The sequence below is a fragment of the Talpa occidentalis genome, unplaced genomic scaffold, assembly GCF_014898055.3.
Source record: "Talpa occidentalis isolate TD23 unplaced genomic scaffold, MPIMG_talOcc4v2.1 talOcc4.12, whole genome shotgun sequence".
Taxonomy (NCBI): domain Eukaryota; kingdom Metazoa; phylum Chordata; class Mammalia; order Eulipotyphla; family Talpidae; genus Talpa; species Talpa occidentalis.
In genome coordinates this window covers 29596962-29610743 of record NW_023601212.1, presented here as the reverse complement: position 1 = coordinate 29610743, position 13782 = coordinate 29596962, and the positions used below count along the sequence as shown (strand labels likewise).

The window sequence follows — 13782 nt, the reverse complement described above, 5'->3', positions numbered from 1 at the left end:
AATTCAACCACATTCTCTGCGAAAGTTTGAGCTGATAAAGTGAGAGAAGCAGGAGCCATGAATTTATCCCCTTGAATATGCAGATAATTTAGATGGATGAGACAGGTGCCTCTGGCCCTCCTCAAATAAACCGTGCAGTGATGGGTGGGGGTGGGGTGAGGCTTGAAGCCAGATAACGCCCCAGGGAGCTGAGGGGGTGGAACTGGCCTTCCAGGCTGATTATGCCTGTGCCCAAGGGGGACAGAAATGGCTCCATCTTGACAGCCATAAAGTTGCTGAGTGTACAGCTTCCTAGACAGTTGGGAAGCCAAGAGCCACCTAGCAAATTCTTGAGCTGAGCCTCCTATGGAGAATCCCATCCCTTTTGTGCAAGAGAGCAGGAGAAATAAGAAGAGACGAGAAGGGCAATGTGGGAGAAGAGGAGGGAGGGTGTATGTGAGAGAGGCACTGAAAGGATGAAGAAAGGGCCATCCGAAGATGAAGGTGAACTGGGAGGAAGGAGTCTGAAAGAAGCCTGGAAGGGAAAGAACTGAGACATTAGCCTCCCCTGATGGGTAATTAGCATCTAATTAGTGCCACTGACACAAGTCCCTCAGGCTGGGAACCCAAAAGCGAGGTTTCCATGCCCCACACCATGCATCTCCATATTATTGAGGGGCATCTAATGATCCACTATGTTCCAAGTGACTCCAGTGCCCCACATCCCTCTGCCTTCTCCAGGAAAAGCTAATGCATGAGTGGGGTGGGCAGCACAGAGAAGAATGGCCCATCCCCCTCCAGCTCTGTGCAGAGCAAGGACATGTCAGTGATCCTTTTGTGCTGTTGCAATGGCAGGATTCCCTCCTTTTTCAAGGTTGAGTAATAGTCCACGATATGTGCATGCCATCTTTTGCTTCTCCATTCACCATCCATGGACACTGAGGTGATTTCCATATCTTAACTATTTAAGGCATGCTGAGGTGAACCTTGTGCTAAGTAAAATAAGAAAGACAAATCCTGCACAATCTCTCATAAGTGGGTCCTAAAATAGTCAAATTCATAGAAGCAGCAGGCAGAAAGGTGCAGCAAGCAAAAGGGCAGGTGACAGGCAAAGGGAACACAACTTTAGTTATGCAAGATAAATATTTCAGAAGACCTGAGAACAGCAGCAGGACAACAACAGTTAACGGCACCATACCGGATACTGAGTATTTGCTGGAAGAGTAGATCTTAAGTGCTCTTACCACAAAAAAAAGAAAAGAAAAGAAAAATGGTAACTATGTGAGCTGACCTTAATTAGCTTATACTGTAATTAATTTGATTATGGGGATCATTTCCCAGTGCATATGGATATCGAATCTTCATACTGCACCCCTAGTTGGGGGAACAAGACCAGGTCTTTTGGAATCCTAGGTCCAAGAGGAGAGAGAGAGAGCTGACAGAGAACTGGCTCAAACCCCCCAATCTTCCCGCAGCACTTGCAAAATGTGAGTGGTACCAATGCCACAGAATCACAAACAGATGTGTTTGTTCCTTAGTTGGTCCATGTTGTTACAAACCCACAAGCCCAGATTTTGCCCAAAGGGGTGAGGATGGAGTGGACGTGGGGAGGGGGACCCTTTAGGGGTGCGTTCCATGCTCTCAGAATGATGCAACCTGATGTGATCACTTAATAGGGAACTCATTTCAATAGCCTACAAATGAGAAGTCAGAGTCAATTAAAATTCATTCCCAATTAATTGTTTTTTTCTTCTTTCATTACCAAGAGTTGCCAGTCAGACAGCAACAAAGCCCTAAAAACAAAAGCAGTGGCAGCCCCCACTCCCATCGGATGTCACCTGGAAGGGGCCTTAGGGAGTCAGTTGCAGCCTCTTTAGTTCAAACTCTCCCTTCAGTAAATGACTGCACTAGCCCCTCTGTGGAAAAGAGGAAACTGAGACTTTAGAAGCTGAGGAAGCTCTAAGCTGAGAAGTCACGGACAAGTTTATGACCAGGACTCTGCCAAGTACTTTTTTTATAGTTTTTAATTCCAGTTTATTTACTCTCCGGAGTAATGGCCTCAGCAACCACATTTATTACTGATTCAGCTTTCTCTACTTTGGTTCAGAGCAAAGTCCTCCTCCCTCTTTCCTGCCTTCCCTTCTGGACTCCCAACAAAGTTCCAGGCCACAAAAAACAGGCTGAGATGGCAGAAGCTTGGAGCCAGGGCCAGGCTGTTCGGTGCTCATGGGCCCCTGGGTGACGCAGGCTGGCACCATCCCGCTCCTGCCCTTATCGGTATCCAAGGGCACCTTCTGTGGCCCAGCACTCCTGCCAGTTCTTCAACCTGAACGCTACATTAAAAAGAAATTGATGGGGGCCTCCCCTGGTGGTGCAGCCTTGAGTGTTGGGTTGCAAAGCTGCCCACAGACTCTGCAGTGCCGGTTTGATCCCCGGCCACCGGGAGGGTCCCATATGGCGCGCAGACCTCTCCTGCTGCACCTGCTGCTCCCCTCAGCAGTGTATTTCATCAGTCTGCCTGTTCTGTTCCCCGCTCTGGCTCTGGTGAATTCTCTCACCCTCCCACGCTTCTTACTATACCCAGTGCTTGCATAAATAAATCAATAAATCTTGAAAAGAAACGAAAAGAAATTTATGACATCCACTGAAGCCTTAATTGGTGCTAGTACCTTCATGGGAAACCTCATGTAATCCTCATAAACAATCCTCTTAACCAGATACCTTCACTATCACCTATTCTCCCTTGAAAAAACAGGCTAAGTAACTTTTCAAACACACAGCTCCTGGGTTTGACCTTAACAGTTTCCATGACTGCCCCCTTGCCCTCTATTTCTATCAGTTTGGGTCTCTAAAGTGGGTGACCTCTAAAGTGGGTGACCCTAAAGAGAGTCACTTTAGGAGGCTACAGTTTCCAGAAAAAATGCAGGCCCTGCCCTCTTTCTGATGGGAGAGAAAGTTCCTGGTGAAGTCCTCATGTCACCTGATTCTTCATGACCCAGAGTATATGGCTCTGAATGACTGAGCTGGAGAGACAGCAAGGCTACAGGTGACCCACAGCCTGGAACCAGGGAATCAGCACTGTCCTTTCTAGGACAAAAGCCCAGAGGGCACAGCCAGCTCCTGTGAGTATTGAGAATCAGCCCCTGTAGAAAGCAGAGTTGTCCTCATTGCTCCCACCACTGGCGGGCCTCCCCACGGGTTAGAGTTCTCCCTGTGCCCTTTCTTTATTATTATTGTTGTTTGAAATGCCTCTCGTAATAACTAGGATAGATTTCTTAGGAAGCCAAATAATGGGATGCATTTCCACTCTGGCTTTATAATTAATGTTTGCATCATTTATCTTTCGTGGAAAGATTATTCTGACTAACGAGGTTCTGGGCCACTAATTCATTACACTGCCTTGTCACTTCCTGCTCCTTCTTATTACCCAGAAATAGACTCATTAGTCAGAGTTCAATGACAGGGAGAAATTGTGATCGTTAATTTAATTCCCTCATTCACTTCTGGGCCCCATGTTTGTCCAAAATTGGGGACTAGAAGGGGGAAAATTAGTTGTCTTAAGTCTTCACTTCTCCCTCATTATACCTTCCACCTGACTCCTGTTCAACATGAGAGCAGTGGGGGCAGCTCAGAGCTGGGGTCACACAGGCCTACACTTTCTCAATTCAAAACTACAAGTGGGGTGGGGAGGGGTACAGCCCGGATATTCCAGCAGTTGGAGCTGGTAATCGAGTTTTTTGTTTTGTTTTGTTTAACCTCAATTCTCAACTGGTAGTACTACCTGGTAACTCTTAGGAATACCCAAGCATTCCTAATAGGTAGATGCTATAGGAGAAAACAGATGATAGATAGGTAGGTAGGTAGGTAGATAGATAGATAGATAGATAGATAGATAGATAGATAGATAGATAAATGTATTGCATAAAATGTCCTCAAAGTCCTTCACCACAAAAGCATGATGTGGTACAGTATCCAGAATCAAGTCTCAGGAGTTAAATAGAGATGACTTCAAACCCAGACACTTTGTGTGAGCTGTAGGTCCTTACTCAAAATGCTAATCTCTCTGGGCTGTAGTATCTCATCCACAAAATAGGAATGATGAGGTGATCTCTTGCTATTATGCTGATCGAACTACATGAGACACTGGAAGTGGTTTGCATAACGCGCAAGGACTACTAAGAACTTGGAAGAAAGGTGCACTTAGTGTTAAATGAGGGAATGGCTCCTGGCTGGGCCCTGTAGACTGACTATGCAGGCAGACACGTGTTGGGGGAGGGGGGCAGGTCCACCCAGTTTGACTGTAAATCACGGGGTGAGGCATTGAGTTTTAACCACCCCCCCAATCTACCCTGTGGTTCTAAAGAGAGATCAGGGTGGAGAAACATTGAATCTGTTCAGCTAACCCAACAGTGTTCTTCCCAAGGGCTTCCCAGAAGAGTTTCGCTCCCAGTCCAGCTCTGCTCCAGGAAGAATTTGCTGCAGGGGGCAGCATTGTTTCCCTGGGCCCCTTCATGAGCAGCAGTACCACCCACATTGTTCCAGGTGGAAATGGATGGTGGGGAGCAAAAGCAGCCCCAGCACCTGCTGTCAATGGGGTTGCCAGTCTAACTAGGGAGATAGAAATGAACCAAATGTCTAACAACAAATCAAAACAAAGGCATTGAGGGATATGGGTTGATCCCAAGGCCATGACCCTGCCTGGGGACATGAAAAATCTTGGATTGACTTATAAAGGATACCTGGGGTCACCAGATAAAGAGAGAACAGAAATACTTTGCAGGCAGAAGGATCAATGACCAGCGCAAAGCCCAGGTGGCCGAGAAAAGAAAGCGTGGGGAAGCAATGGGCCCGAGTGCAGCGTGGAACAGAGCCTGCAGAGCAGTGGGGGTCTGGGTGAAGATCTAGGTCCTCCGCTTGAAAGGCAAAAGGAATCTCTCAGAGGGAGGAATTTTAAGTTGGGCAAAGTATATGCTGAAGGAGATCATGAGTAAGCCATGGGAAGCCCACTCACTTCCACTAAGGAGCTGAGGGGATGCAGTGATGTGAGGTGAAGAGCAGTTTACCTACCCTGAGTCTTCTGGTCATCCCCTAATGGATTATCACAGTGGCCTCAGATATGGCAAAAAGTATCAGCAAACCATACTCTTTATCGACCAAGAAACCGATCACTAATTCGGCTTCCAGAAGTGTTGGTAGTAACAGCCTCTGGAAAGTCCTCTGCATGGTAAATTATTCAAATGGTATCTGTATGTCCATCACCTTCTTGTGTGTGTGGAGGTGTGAGTCTTTCACTGAGTCTGGCCATGTCTGCACAGCTGACTCTCTCTGTGAGGGGCTCTGAGTGACTGAAGACCATTCATCCATGAGCTGGCATGAGAATGTCAAGTGGGGCTTCATGGTTTTCAGTCAGCCTCTGCCCCAGATTGTGGCTTCTCTCACCTCAGAATGTCAGATCTGCATGTGCTCTCTGTATTTCTTCACTCTCAAATCCACCATTCCTGGAAATGGACCGGGCATGGGCAGAACCATCCCCCACCCTCACCCCGCCCCTTTAGTGTTTTGTGGGGCGAGGGGGTATATATCACGTTCATGGTCAACAATCTCACCCTCAGTGATGTCAATCACTTAAAATGAATCCTTGGAGTTTGGCTGCAGATGTTCGTGATTGTAAGTTTCACCTACATCCAAAAATATCTGGGGATGGTAAGAGAGGGACAGGGCTCCTCATGGGCTGTGGTCCTGGGTGATGCTCCCCAGGCCAGCCAGGCTGGATGAGCATTGGCCAGGCAAGGTGAAGAGGGGTGAGTTCCCCATTGTCACTGAGAAGGGTGCCTAGAGGCTGAAAAATTGAATGACCTCTGGCATGGAGTCCGGAGACCAGAATGGCCTTTGATTGCCAGAAGAAAAAAATGGTCAGAAAACATGAAATACCTTGGGTAGAATAGCCAAATCACTAGCACTGAAAATCATGTATATATACAGTGAATATGTGCTCTTATCACTATTAAGGGAAATGGTGTTAGAGACCTGGATATTGAGCATGAAGAGTCCTACAGTACCGATCACTCATCTTAAATGACTCTCTAAGTGAGATGTAGCCACATGTTGCACCCACTGTACAGATTAGGAAACTGATGTGCAAAATGGTTATTTGTGAAAGATCATGTAAGATATGGTAGAGCAGGGACTGGACTCACAAGCCTGCCTTCTTTCCATGATCTGCAGGAGCCCTGGGTGTTCCCAGATGCTCAGGCTGGACCTGGATAAGCTGATGAATTCCTGGAGTGAGGGTCTTCATTTGCCCAAATTTCTGGAAGAAAGTGCCATAGATGGGGAAGCTTAAGCATCAGAAAACTTATCTCCTCATAGTTTTGGAGGGTAGAAGCCCAAGATCAAGGTGTCTGCTTGGTTGGCTTCATTCTGAGGCTTCTCAGGCTTGGCCTGCTGATGGACATCCCCTCCCTGGGTCCTTACGGGGCCTTCCTGCTGAGTGTCTGTGTCTTATCTCTTCTCATAAGGACCCCAGTACTTGGAGAAGGACCCACACATATGACCTCATATTACCCCTTTAAAAGCCCTATCCAGGCATCTCCTGGTGGTGCAGTGGTTGAGCACTGGGCTGCGAAGCTGCCCGCAGCTTCTGCACTACCGGTTCGATCCCCGGCCACCAGCGAAGGTCCCACATGGCACGAAAGACCTCTCCTGCCATGCTCAATGCTCCCCTCAGCAGTGTGTTTCATCAGTCTGCCTGTTCTGTTCCCCTCTCTGGCTCTGGTGAATTCTCTCACCCTCCCACACTTCTGACTGTACCCAATGCTTGTATAAATAAATAAATAAATCTTAAAAAAAATAAAATAAAATAAAAGCCCTATCTTGGGGGCCTCCCCGGTGGTGCAGCAGTTGAGCGCTGGGCTGTGAAGCTGCCTGCAACATTTGCAGTGCTGGTTCACTCCCTGGCCAGCCAGCGAGGGTCCCACATGTTGCGTAGACCTCTCCTGCCACGCCCGCTGCTCCCCTCAGCAGTGTATTTTGTCAGTCTGCCTGTTCTGCTCCCGCTCTGGCTCTGCTGAATTCTCTCACCTTCCTGCGCTTCTGACTGTACCCAGTGCTTGTATAAATAAATAAATAAATCTTTAAAAAAAAAAAAAGGCCCTATCTTCACACATAGTCACATTCTGAGGTGCTGGGGACCTAGAGCTTCAATACACGTGTTTTGGAGGGGGCACAAATCAGCCGTAGTGCTGACCCAATAGTTAGATAAATCTCTTTATCCCTCACTTGCCTTGGGATCTAGACTTGGCTTTTTACATCAAAGTCATCACTGTGTACCCAAAGTATTTTTCACCCTGCAGGACAAAAAAGGTTTTTACTCTGAATGGTTGGGCAAATGTCAGGCTTAAGATAACTCACTCCAGAGATGAGAGTGGAAAGGATAGGTAAGACAAAGCAGCTGTCTGAGTTGTCAGTCTTTCTGGGAGAGCCTTTCTTAATTTCCCTGAGGGACAGCAGAGAAGATGTGGATGCTACTGGCAAACATAGGAAGCATTTAGAGTGAGGTTTTCCCCACTGTGTGTGTCTGCAGAAAGCAGTTATGTGGATTCTGTGGGTTTGTCCCCAGTGCCAGCTGCACACTCCAGGACCCCCATGACAGGGGCTCTGGGTTAGCCACCAGTGCTCCAGGCCCAGGCATGGTGACCACTGTCTCTGTTCAGCATCTGCTATGGAAGGGCGGGAAGTGGTGAAAAGGGTGGCCAGAAAAAGGAGACATTGAAATCCGAGAGTGTGACATAACAGAGCAATGCACACCTTCCCTCTAACTACACTCCACCACCTCTGGCCTTTGGGAATGATTAACTACATCTCAAATCTACTTGGTTTGTTTCATTCTACTGAAATGATCCAATTAACATATAGGAAGAAGAGACAGGGACACGGAAACGTGTGGCTTGCATATTCATGGGTACCTGGCACTAGGGGGTAGACAGCTGGAGAGAGGGGAATTTAATTTCCTGGGGCCCACACGTTTCTGAGTGATTGGCAGGCTAATTTTGCTCTCCACTAGGCCTGGTATTGAAAGGAAGTGAAGACTCAGAAAGCTGCCAAAAGCTGTTCCCTGCTTTTGGCAAAAATTCTAGACCTCATCAGAAAAATCAAGAACTAGGCAGAGATTTGGAAAGCCAGGGTGAAAGAAAGTTTTTTGGGTAATGATAATAAATAAGCATTGTTAGAGCATCCTTTCATAGGTATTGTTCCCTGATCTGGCTTCCTATTAAGCCTATAAATTATTTTACTTTGTCATGATGTGACTCAAAGAACTGGATAAATTGCCAAGGTCACAGCAAATTAATGGCAGGTGCAGACCTCAAACTCCTGTTCTGTGCCTGTACCCAGCTCTTTGCCACCTTCCTGTGCTGGCTCCTCTAAAAACCTGTCCAGAGAATCCCTAACTGTCAAGTTTACCATTGATCTAAACAGCTAACAAGAAAAGGTCAATGTGGTTTAAAGCCCCTCCCCCTTCACCTCTGTTCTCAGATAGTGTAAGTTGGTGGTGTTTGGGCAGTTAAGACCCTGATGTCCTAGTAAGAGCCAAACAAATTGAAAATCAGACTTCAAGCCCATGTGATCCTGGGAAAATTGATCTCATGTCTTTAAGCCTTGATTTCCCTGCTTGTAAAAAGAAGAGTATAAAACCAGCATCATAGATTGTTTTGGAAAAAACAAGTGTAAATATGTGAGGCTGTGTGTGTTGCTTGGTATGATACTTGACACACAGTATTAGCTTTAAAAAACATATCAAAACAGTCCTTTTCCAAAGAGTAGTGGACTCCTGTGTCCCCAAAGAGGACTCTGCAAAGGGCTGGCAGAAGCCTGGATTCCTGTGGAATCCCATAGATTCCTTCTTCAGTGTCTGTCACCCCATTCTCACTGCTCCTCCCAGAAACACAGAATCTCAGCACCCAAGGAGCACAAGCGCCATTGGCTGAACTGACCTTTTTCCAGGCTAAATCTGTTGTGGACAGACAGAGGAGTCAACGAAGGTCATGGGATGCAGAGAGAAGCAGAGGGAGATGATCAAAAAGGGCCCTACATGACTGACAGTGCCAACCTGGGGCCCTGAGCCAGGAAAATGGCCAGATCAATGGATTCCAAATCAGGTTAAAAGCCTAGAGCCTTTGGCATCCGAGTTGTGAAGTTAAATGCTGTGACTGGACAAGGTGTTTGGTAGATGGGGATGAAAGAGAACACACAGACATATCTTGGGAGACAACAGTGAGATCTAACTATGGAAATTGTCTTTGCTCATTGTTACCTTCCAAAGGCAAAAATCGCTGCTTAGTGTGTTTCCATCTAAAATTATGCACTTCTGAGTGTATGTGTGAGTGTTAGTGAGCTTGGGGTACACGGATGTGTGAGTGCCACCCATAATCCCCCTCATTCATATGGCATGGTGATGCTGGAATGTGTTGTTTCTAAGGCAGGTGCAAAGTCATAATGCCAAGATCATAGCACATTAGAACCATTCACATATATTCCATGCACTCATATACTCGGTGGAAAGTTTTCTTGTAGAATTCACATACACTAGATTACCTCCTTAATAGAAATTCGAAACACCAACTTCCTCCACTCTCAATAACCTGGGTCTCCCAATGTCCTGCCTCAGTCACAAGGCCAGCTCCAGTATGCAATGTATCCTACCCTTTCCCCAACCATCCAACTCTTGGCATCTGCATGAAAGGTATAAAATATCAAGCAAAGGAAGGGATTATGTTACAGTCCTTATTGAGTTGACAAATTTCAAAACAAAAGATACATTCTCCAACTAAGTCAACATCAGCCTTGATTTTAAGGTAGCAAAGAGAAATCTGCCTTGTGAGACAACAAGGGGACAGAAAGCCCCAGGGCTAAGAGCCCCACCTTGTATTGCCCTTTTGGGCAGGATTTTGGGATTGCTTCTTGGTTCCAAGTTTTCTCTTTGTTTGTAAAGCAGATTGGGGGTGCTCAGAGTTCTCCTTTGGCCATGATCCAGAGGAGCAGCAGCTTCATTTTCCCCACTAAGCAGGACAAATACCAAGAAGCATTCCCCGGCCTATCTCTAGCCATGAAATGGAATGAGTCTCTCACCTTCATTTAAAACATAATCAAAGATTCCAAGAGGACATGATGAAGCAAGATGCTGTGAGGTCCTGTCTACAGTGAGACTTTCCCCATTGTAGGGCAGGAAGATGTAATTTGACTTCTTTTTCCCTCCTTGTTGAAATTGAGGAAAAAAGAAGTTAAAAAACATCTGTGTATCCAAATTTTAGAAACAGAACTGAGACATCTTTAATAGCAACCTCTGGTATGTTTGCTTCTTTCTAGCATTTCTAATATCTCCAGTTCCCTCTCTTCTGTGTGGATAAGTGCTTCTCCTGGGAGGGCTTCTACACAGAAAGAAATTGTTTCTTTCCCCCCTTCCTACCACCCCATGTCCCCATCAATTCCGTGTACCTTCTTTAATTAGACATATAATAGGCTACACATTTTAAATATTCTTATTGAATTGAGTTTTACATTTCCAGTCTAGATTTACAGACTGTTAAATAAAATGTTTTACATCTCTTTCTCGCTCTCAAAGAAAATAAATGCTTGTGAACAGTCATAAGTCAATTATTTCAGTGGATTGTTTGCAACTTACAGGAAAAATAGAAGCACTTCCCCTGTAATCTTAAGGGAGAATGACTGAATTTCAGAGCAGTAGAAAGCCCAAAGCAGTCTTGAACTTACACATGCCTTCTTTGAATGACCAAGAAAAGGTAAGGTGATGATAATTATAAATCAGCCTCCAGCATCAGAAAGACCCTTTGTTTCATACCAAAGAGGAAATAGTAGTATTAATGTCTCAGTGACCAGGCAGGGAGGGGAAAAAACATCCATATAATTAGACCTTAAAATTAACCAAATGACCCTATGTACCAGAGAATCTCAGTTTCCCCATAAGCCTCCTGCCCTTCCAGAAATCTCCATCCCACCCCATAGAGAATGTGGAAATGCACATCCACATTCTTAATATTCCTCCCTGGAATGTGTTAATTCTGCCTTTCCAGAGGTCTGCAGTTTTCCCCCTATTTCTTCTATCATAAATCTACAGCAAAGCAGTGGACACATCACATGGGGTATTCAACTCCAACTCACTTCAGACTTGAAACTTCTCCAGGAAAAGACCCTGGGTGACAGCACCCGCCATTCATTTGATAGAAATGACCTCTTTCCAAGAGCAAAGGCATCTCCATCTCAAAAGCCACAAACATGACCTGGACCTCTAGTCCTGGAGAAAGGTATTCACCGGCGGCTCTGGAGGGAGAGCCTCCCCTCGTCTGTGTGTGCAAATTCGAAGAATCAGAGGCACCTACCTGTGCTGCCCTCTGCCCACCTTCCCCGTTTCTTTTTCCGCTCAATTTTTTTTCCACTTTAAAAACATCCAACTTTGCCTTGGGGATGAGCAGAATGAAATGTCACTTACCTATAAAAAGAGAGACAGAAGAGAAAGCCATGCATCACATTACATACAAGTTCTTTGAAATCAAGGCCAGCTTCCCACTTTGAAACTGTAACAATGAGTGAATATTATTTTTTCATCCTACCTTTCTATATTTAATGAAACTCAGGACTTTGCAAGGAGCCCATCCCTGGGGTCCAGGCTCTCTTCATTATTTTCCTTTTGTTTTGCGGCGCTCGCTGTCCCTCTTCACCACCCTCGCCCAGGGCTGCCTGTCCCCTCTCTTCATTGCGGAAAGGTCAGGGCGGAATGAGGGAAGACGCAAAGACCATCTAGATCAAGAGGGACCTCAGACATGGCCACTGTGGTTGTGAGGAGTGTGGCGCCTCTGTTCTCACAGGCGGGGCCTCGGGTCAGCCTGGCCGTGCCTGGGCAGGCAGAAGGACAGAGTGCCCACAGGGGGACTTTCTGAGAGTGGTTCCAGGACCTTTTCAAAGGGCTCCGAGTCTGAGTCTGACTCTCCTCTCTCTGCTTGCTCTCTTCCACTCCCCTCTCACCCAGCTGGAAGAACTCACTCAAGTCTCTAGCCCTCCTTTGTCAGACAGAATCCATGGTTTGCCTTGGTATTCAGAAATCACTCTGTGGGGCTAATTTTCTGCTGTACCCTCCCTCAGAGCAGAAGATCCCCATCCAGAGAGTGCTAGGGTCTGTCTGGGCAGCAGGATGCTGAGTCCAGTGGGCCTGGCATCTGTTTCCAGGGGCCCAGCCTTCACACCACTGTTTGCTCACAGTCCTCTCTGCCCCAGAGGTGACAGACTCCCTGTCCACTCCTTTCAGAAACAGCCCATCACCACATTGGATACCAAGCACCCCCGCAACATGCTAGCAATAGATACTTTAAAATCTACTTAGTGGCCTGCCAGTTTCATTTTCTCAGCAGACATAAATACCCCACTTCTTTTTAGCCTCTTCGTAGAGTTTTTAGTTTTCTGTCTTTTCTCCTCCAAATATCTCTGAGTGCACAGGGATAACTCAAAAAGTACCCACCAGGGCCTCCCCAGTGGCACAGCGGCTTGAGCACCATGCTGTGAAGCTGTCTGCAGCCTCTGCACGTGGGGTCGATTCCCTGCTGGCCAGGGAGAAACCCACATGGCAAGTGGGCCTCTCCTGTCTTACCTCCTCTTCCCCTGAGCAGTGTCCTTGGTCCATCTGCCTGTTCTACTCCCCGCTCTATTTCTGGTGAATTCTTTCACCCTCCCTCACCTCTGACTGTACTCCAGTTCTTGTATAAATAAATAAATAAATAAATAAATAAATAAATAAATAAATAAATAAATAAATAATCTTTTTTTTAAAAAAGTACCCACCAGACCAGACCCCCTGCCTGAGCCTGATGCTGCATCTGAAAGTTTTCATTCAAGAATCACTCCCAAACCAGAATAGCCCCCACATATTTCCAGGAAAAGCTGTGCCCTCCTTCCCCTCTAGAAGTCATCATTTCATGAGGAGGTGAGCACCTTGCAGGGATCACAGGAGGAAACATGCACAAGCGTTTCCTAAAATTACCTAACTAAGACTTTCTTACTGAGAAGTGCCACTTATGTGTGCTCGTGTCTTTCCCCGTGCAAAACAAGGACACTAACAAATGTGCACGTAAAGCATGGCTTAGAGATTAGCAGCAGATCGGTACTTACTCTCTGTTCCCAGTACAACAAGGCGGCAGGCACAGTGGCTGGGACAGGAGGGTGTGACCCAGGAGTCACATGCGCCCTGAGCGGAACCCTGCACTTTCTGGGACCTGCTCCTCATTTTAATACTAAGATCCCCGCCTCTGGGTATGCAAGTCTCCAGTTTTGGACATGCAGTCACATGTCCTCCTCTTGCATCTGCGCTACTGCTCCAAACCATCCCCAACCACCCCAGCAGTCCCATCCCTGTGTTACTGCCTGGTGGCCTCTGTAAGGGAGAGGGGGTGGTCCTGCCAAGAGACATTCACCCCTGAGGGTGCCCTGGAACATTTTGTGGCTCTGTTGCTTCCACAACTCTCAGCTTCAACACCCACTGCCCAGTCTAGCGTCAAGAACCCACACCTCGCCCCATGACACTGGGACACCCCAGCATTGTCCTGTCCTTGAGAAGAATGGCTATATGTTGTTTTTCTGGATATCAAACTAAGAATAACTGATGTGGTTTAATCACAGAAGGTGGCGGGATCCCTGAGAGTGACACCCCTTCCTCCACGCCTCAGGGCTCAGGGGCTCACTGTCCCATTCACCAGCTGGCAGAAGCTACCATCCTGTTCCCCAGGCTCCCTCATCTGTGAT

At 46.7% G+C, this 13782-nt stretch overlaps 1 long non-coding RNA gene across 1 annotated transcript in view; it reads right to left on the bottom strand.

Moving 5' to 3' along the window:
• The window catches only part of LOC129145474 (uncharacterized), a 58440-nt gene extending 46249 nt beyond the window's left edge, over positions 1-12191 (bottom strand). Inside the window, exons 1-2 of the long non-coding RNA XR_008551072.1 lie at positions 11604-12191; positions 6177-6289 (exon numbers count right to left, since the gene is read on the bottom strand). This is a non-coding gene — a long non-coding RNA (uncharacterized LOC129145474). The remainder of the gene's footprint in view (positions 1-6176; positions 6290-11603) is intronic.
• Positions 12192-13782: the final 1591 nt, after the last annotated feature.